Here is a 7,601-nt window from a genome sequence, read left to right as displayed (position 1 = left end):
AGCGCCGCACAGACACTAGGGGTCAATTAGGACCTCAAGTGTCAGTCAGCGACGCTGGCTGCAGCGGGCGCCCTCACAGCCCACTGTGCCTGCTGCAGCCGGGGACGGACGGACGGGGGGGGGGGGGGGATTAGTATGCGGCTCTTGCCACAGCGGCAGCGGTGCCCTCGGAGCAGCGGCACCCCGGGCAAAAAGCCTGCTTGCCCGTGGCAAGAGCCGCTACTGTATAGATACACCAGTAATTGTGTTTATCCTGTATCTATAGTTTGAAGTGCTTTTTATTTTCATTATTACTCCAAATACAATAACTTTGCCCTCCCAGGGCCGGTGCAAGGTTTCTTGGCACCCTAGGCAAAACTTCATCCTCCACCGCCCCCCCCCCCCAAAATAAATAAATAAATAAATAAATAAACACCCCGCCATTGGCCACCACAGGAATATATAATAACAAACACATTCGCCCCTTTCAGGAAAAAAAGAAAATAACACTTTGGGCTCCACAGCGTAAAAAACACACACATTGAGGCAGACGCACACTCACAATGACACTCATACTGAGGCAGAGGCACACATACACACTCATACTGAGGCAGAGGCACACACACACACACACACACACACACACACTCATACTGAGGCAGAGGCACACACACACTCATACTGAGGCAGAGGCACACACACACACACACACACACACACACACACACACACACACACACTCATACTGAGGCAGAGACACACACACACTGATGCTGAGACACACACACACACACTGACACTCATACTGAGACACACACACTGATACTGAGACACACACACACACTGACATTCATACTGAGGCAGAGGCACACACACTCGTACTGAAACACACACACTGATACGGACACTCATACTGAGGCAGAGGCACACACATTCGTATTGAAACACACACACTGACACTCATACTGAGGCAGAGCCACACACACTCGTACTGAAACACACACACTGATACGGACACTCATACTGAGGCAGAGGCACACACATTCGTATTGAAACACACACACTGATACGGAGACACACACACTGACACTCATACTGAGGCAGAGCCACACACACTCGTACTGAAACACACACACTGATACGTAGACACACACTCTGACAATCATACTGAGGCAGAGCCACACACACACTGATGCTGAGACACACACACACACACACACACACACTGACACTCATACTGAGACACACACACTGATACTGAGACACACACACACACACTGACATTCATACTGAGGCAGAGGCACACACACTCGTAATGAAACACACACACTGATACGGAGACTCACACACTGACACTCATACTGAGGCAGAGGCACACACACTCGTACTGAAACACACACACTGATACGGAGACACACACACTGACACTCATACTGAGGCAGAGGCACACACTGAAACACACACACTGATACGGAGACACACACACTGACACTCATACTGAGGCAGAGGCACACACACTGATACGGACACTCATACTGAGGCAGAGGCACACACATTCGTATTGAAACACACACACTGATACGGAGACACACACACTGACACTCATACTGAGGCAGAGCCACACACACTCGTACTGAAACACACACACTGATACGGACACTCATACTGAGACAGAGGCACACACATTCGTATTGAAACACACACACTGATACGGAGACACACACACTGACACTCATACTGAGGCAGAGCCACACACACTCGTACTGAAACACACACACTGATACGGAGACACACACACTGACACTCATACTGAGGCAGAGACACACACACACTGATGCTGAGACACACACACACACACACACACACACTGACACTCATACTGAGACACACACACACACACTGACATTCATACTGAGACACACACACTGATACTGAGACACACACACACACACACACACACACTGACATTCATACTGAGGCAGAGCCAAACACACTCGTACTGAAACACACACACTGATACGGAGACACACACACTGACACTCATACTGAGGCAGAGACACACACACACTGATGCTGAGACACACACACACACACACACACACACACACTGACATTCATACTGAGGCAGAGGCACACACACTCGTATTGAAACACACACACTGATACGGAGACACACACACTGACACTCATACTGAGGCAGAGGCACACACACTCGTATTGAAACACACACACTGATACGGAGACACACACACTGACACTCATACTGAGGCAGAGGCACACACACTGATGCTGAGACACACACACACACACACACTGACACTCATACTGAGACACACACACTGATACTGAGACACACACACACACACACACACACTGACATTCATACTGAGGCAGAGCCACACACACTCGTACTGAAACACACACACTGATACGGACACTCATACTGAGACAGAGGCACACACATTCGTATTGAAACACACACACTGATACGGAGACAAACACACTGACACTCATACTGAGGCAGAGCCACACACACTCGTATTGAAACACACACACTGATACGGAGACACACACACTGACACTCATACTAAGGCAGAGGCACACACACTGATGCTGAGACACACACACACACACACACACACACACACACTGACACTCATACTGAGACACACACACTGATACTGAGACACACACACACACACTGACATTCATACTGAGGCAGAGCCACACACACTCGTACTGAAACACACACACTGATACGGACACTCATACTGAGACAGAGGCACACACATTCGTATTGAAACACACACACTGATACGGAGACACACACACTGACACTCATACTGAGGCAGAGGCACACACACTCGTATTGAAACACACACACTGATACGGAGACACACACACTGACACTCATACTGAGGCAGAGGCACACACACTGATGCTGAGACACACACACACACACACACACACACTGACACTCATACTGAGACACACACACTGATACTGAGACACACACACACACACACACACACTGACATTCATACTGAGGCAGAGCCACACACACTCGTACTGAAACACACACACTGATACGGACACTCATACTGAGACAGAGGCACACACATTCGTATTGAAACACACACACTGATACGGAGACACACACACTGACACTCATACTGAGGCAGAGCCAAACACACTCGTACTGAAACACACAAACTGATACGGAGACACACACACTGACACTCATACTGAGGCAGAGCCACACACACTCGTACTGAAACACACACACTGATACGGAGACACACACACTGACACTCATACTGAGGCAGAGACACACACACACTGATGCTGAGACACACACACACACACACACACACACACACACACACACACTGACACTCATACTGAGACACACACACTGATACTGAGACACACACACACACACACACACACACACACTGACATTCATACTGAGGCAGAGGCACACACACTCGTATTGAAACACACACACTGATACGGAGACACACACACTGACACTCATACTGAGGCAGAGGCACACACACTCGTATTGAAACACACACTGATACGGAGACACACACACTGACACTCATACTGAGGCAGAGGCACACACACTCGTACTGAAACACACACACTGATACGGAGACACACACACTGACACTCATACTGAGGCAGAGGCACACACTGAAACACACACACACACACTGACACTCATACTGAGGCAGAGGCACACACACTCGTATTGAAACACACACACTGATACGGAGACATACACACTGACACTCATACTGAGGCAGAGGCACACACACTCGTACTGAAACACACACACTGACACTCATACTGAGGCAGTCAGGCAGAGGCACACACTGAAACAAACACACACACACCCTGACACTCATGCTGGGACAGAGACACACACACTCATATTGGAGGCACACACCTGTCACTACCACAGTAGTTACCTCCAGGCTCAGCTCTGATCACAGGAGCCAGTCTCCCAAAGAGCAGGCAGGCCAGGCAGGGCCACAGACAGACCGCGGGGAGAACTGGCAAAGTCGGGGGGCGTGGCCTAATCACGGATATGTGGCCACGCCCCCTTAAACACAAAAGCATCAAAAAAATCCAAAGCAGCAGTCTATGGAGCCGGCAGAGAGGGGACACGGGAACGGCCGAGGGGGAAACCACCTCTCTGCTGCCACTGCATATCTTCTACAGAGAGGTGGTGAATTAAAGAAAAACGGTGGTGGATCCCGGGACACTGAGTAGGGTATAGTGGCCTGGAATGGCCAAAAAGCATCAGTTGCTGTCACTTGGTTTAGTAGCGTTGCAGGACTACCCCCGCAGCGCTGCTACTAGTGTGTCCAATGTCCATGCCGCCTGGTACCCTGCTGCTGCTGCTGGCCTGCTATTTCATGGGGGATACAGGGAGGCGGTCTAACCACTAGAATGACCAGGGCTCCTGACAGCCTCAGTGTGCCGCCCCCTCAGTTCCCTGCGCTCATAGGCAGCTGCCTAAAGCTGCCTAGTGGAAGCGCCGGCCCTGTGCCCTCCCACCATCGCATGACACATTTGCATAGGATGACGCAGAGAGACTGCCTATCACTGTCATTCATTTCTGGTTATAACATTTCCAGTCAAAACGAAGAAAAGGTAATATTGTGAGTAGAGATGAGCGGGTTCGGTTTCTCTGAATCCGAACCCGCCAGAACTTCATGGTTTTTTTCACGGATCCGAGCAGACTCGGATCCTCCCGCCTTGCTCGGTTAACCCGAGCGCGCCCGAACGTCATCATGACGCTGTCGGATTCTCGCGAGACTCGGATTCTATATAAGGAGCCGCGCGTCGCCGCCATTTTCACACGTGCATTGAGATTGATAGGGAGAGGACGTGGCTGGCGTCCTCTCCATTTAGATTAGGGTTGAGAGAGAGAGAGAGAGATTGACCTGAGGCTGTGATACTGTAGAAGAGAGTGCAGAGTTTAGTGACTGACGACCACAGTGACCACCAGACAGTGCAGTTGTTTGTTTTATTTAATATATCCGTTCTCTGCCTGAAAAAAACGATACACACAGTGACTCAGTCACATACCATATCTGTGTGCACTGCTCAGCCCAGTGTGCTGCATCAATGTATATATATATCTGACTGTGCTCAGCTCACACAGCTTATAATATTGGGGGAGACTGGGGAGCACTGCAGTGCCAGTTATAGGTTATAGCAGGAGCCAGGAGTACATAATATTATATTAAAATTAAACAGTGCACACTTTTGCTGCAGGAGTGCCACTGCCAGTGTGACTAGTGACCAGTGACCTGACCACCAGTATATATAATATTAGTAGTATACTATCTCTTTATCAACCAGTCTATATTAGCAGCAGACACAGTACAGTGCGGTAGTTCACGGCTGTGGCTACCTCTGTGTCGGCACTCGGCAGCCCGTCCATAATTGTATATACCACCTAACCGTGGTTTTTTTTTCTTTCTTTATACATACATACTAGTTACGAGTATACTATCTCTTTATCAACCAGTCTATATATTAGCAGCAGACACAGTACAGTGCGGTAGTTCATGGCTGTGGCTACCTCTGTGTCGGCACTCGGCAGCCCGTCCATAATTGTATACTAGTATCCAATCCATCCATCTCCATTGTTTACCTGAGGTGCCTTTTAGTTGTGCCTATTAAAATATGGAGAACAAAAATGTTGAGGTTCCAAAATTAGGGAAAGATCAAGATCCACTTCCACCTCGTGCTGAAGCTGCTGCCACTAGTCATGGCCGAGACGATGAAATGCCAGCAACGTCGTCTGCCAAGGCCGATGCCCAATGTCATAGTACAGAGCATGTCAAATCCAAAACACCAAATATCAGTAAAAAAAGGACTCCAAAACCTAAAATAAAATTGTCGGAGGAGAAGCGTAAACTTGCCAATATGCCATTTACCACACGGAGTGGCAAGGAACGGCTGAGGCCCTGGCCTATGTTCATGGCTAGTGGTTCAGCTTCACATGAGGATGGAAGCACTCAGCCTCTCGCTAGAAAAATGAAAAGACTAAAGCTGGCAAAAGCAGTAGCACCGCAAAGAACTGTGCGTTCTTCGAAATCCCAAATCCACAAGGAGAGTCCGACTCCAATTGTGTCGGTTGCGATGCCTGACCTTCCCAACACTGGACGTGAAGAGCATGCGCCTTCCACCATTTGCACGCCCCCTGCAAGTGATGGAAGGAGCACCCGCAGTCCAGTTCCTGATAGTCAGATTGAAGATGTCAGTGTTGAAGTACACCAGGATGAGGAGGGTATGGGTGTTGCTGGCGCTGGGGAGGAAATTGACCAGGAGGATTCTGATGGTGAGGTGGTTTGTTTAAGTCAGGCACCCGGGGAGACACCTGTTGTCCGTGGTAGGAATATGGCCGTTGACATGCCTGGTGAAAATACCAAAAAAATCAGCTCTTCGGTGTGGAAGTATTTCACCAGAAATGCGGACAACAGGTGTCAAGCCGTGTGTTCCCTTTGTCAAGCTGTAATAAGTAGGGGTAAGGACGTTAACCACCTCGGAACATCCTCCCTTATACGTCACCTGCAGCGCATTCATAATAAGTCAGTGACAAGTTCAAAAACTTTGGGTGACAGCGGAAGCAGTCCACTGACCAGTAAATCCCTTCCTCTTGTAACCAAGCTCACGCAAACCACCCCACCAACTCCCTCAGTGTCAATTTCCTCCTTCCCCAGGAATGCCAATAGTCCTGCAGGCAATGTCACTGGCAATTCTGACGAGTCCTCTCCTGCCTGGGATTCCTCCGATGCATCCTTGCGTGTAACGCCTACTGCTGCTGGCGCTGCTGTTGTTGCTGCTGGGAGTCGATGGTCATCCCAGAGGGGAAGTCGTAAGCCCACTTGTACTACTTCCAGTAAGCAATTGACTGTTCAACAGTCCTTTGCGAGGAAGATGAAATATCACAGCAGTCATCCTGCTGCAAAGCGGATAACTGAGGCCTTGACAACTATGTTGGTGTTAGACGTGCGTCCGGTATCCGCCGTTAGTTCACAGGGAACTAGACAATTTATTGAGGCAGTGTGCCCCCGTTACCAAATACCATCTAGGTTCCACTTCTCTAGGCAGGCGATACCGAGAATGTACACGGACGTCAGAAAAAGACTCACCAGTGTCCTAAAAAATGCAGTTGTACCCAATGTCCACTTAACCACGGACATGTGGACAAGTGGAGCAGGGCAGGGTCAGGACTATATGACTGTGACAGCCCACTGGGTAGATGTATGGACTCCCGCCGCAAGAACAGCAGCGGCGGCACCAGTAGCAGCATCTCGCAAACGCCAACTCTTTCCTAGGCAGGCTACGCTTTGTATCACCGCTTTCCAGAATACGCACACAGCTGAAAACCTCTTACGGCAACTGAGGAAGATCATCGCGGAATGGCTTACCCCAATTGGACTCTCCTGTGGATTTGTGGCATCGGACAACGCCAGCAATATTGTGTGTGCATTAAATATGGGCAAATTCCAGCACGTCCCATGTTTTGCACATACCTTGAATTTGGTGGTGCAGAATTTTTTAAAAAACGACAGGGGCGTGCAAGAGATGCTGTC

Source organism: Pseudophryne corroboree, chromosome 1 (genome assembly GCF_028390025.1).
Source record: "Pseudophryne corroboree isolate aPseCor3 chromosome 1, aPseCor3.hap2, whole genome shotgun sequence".
Classification (NCBI taxonomy): Eukaryota; Metazoa; Chordata; class Amphibia; order Anura; family Myobatrachidae; genus Pseudophryne; species Pseudophryne corroboree.
The sequence above is the reverse complement of the archived record's forward strand: the minus strand, read 5'-3'. Positions refer to the sequence as shown.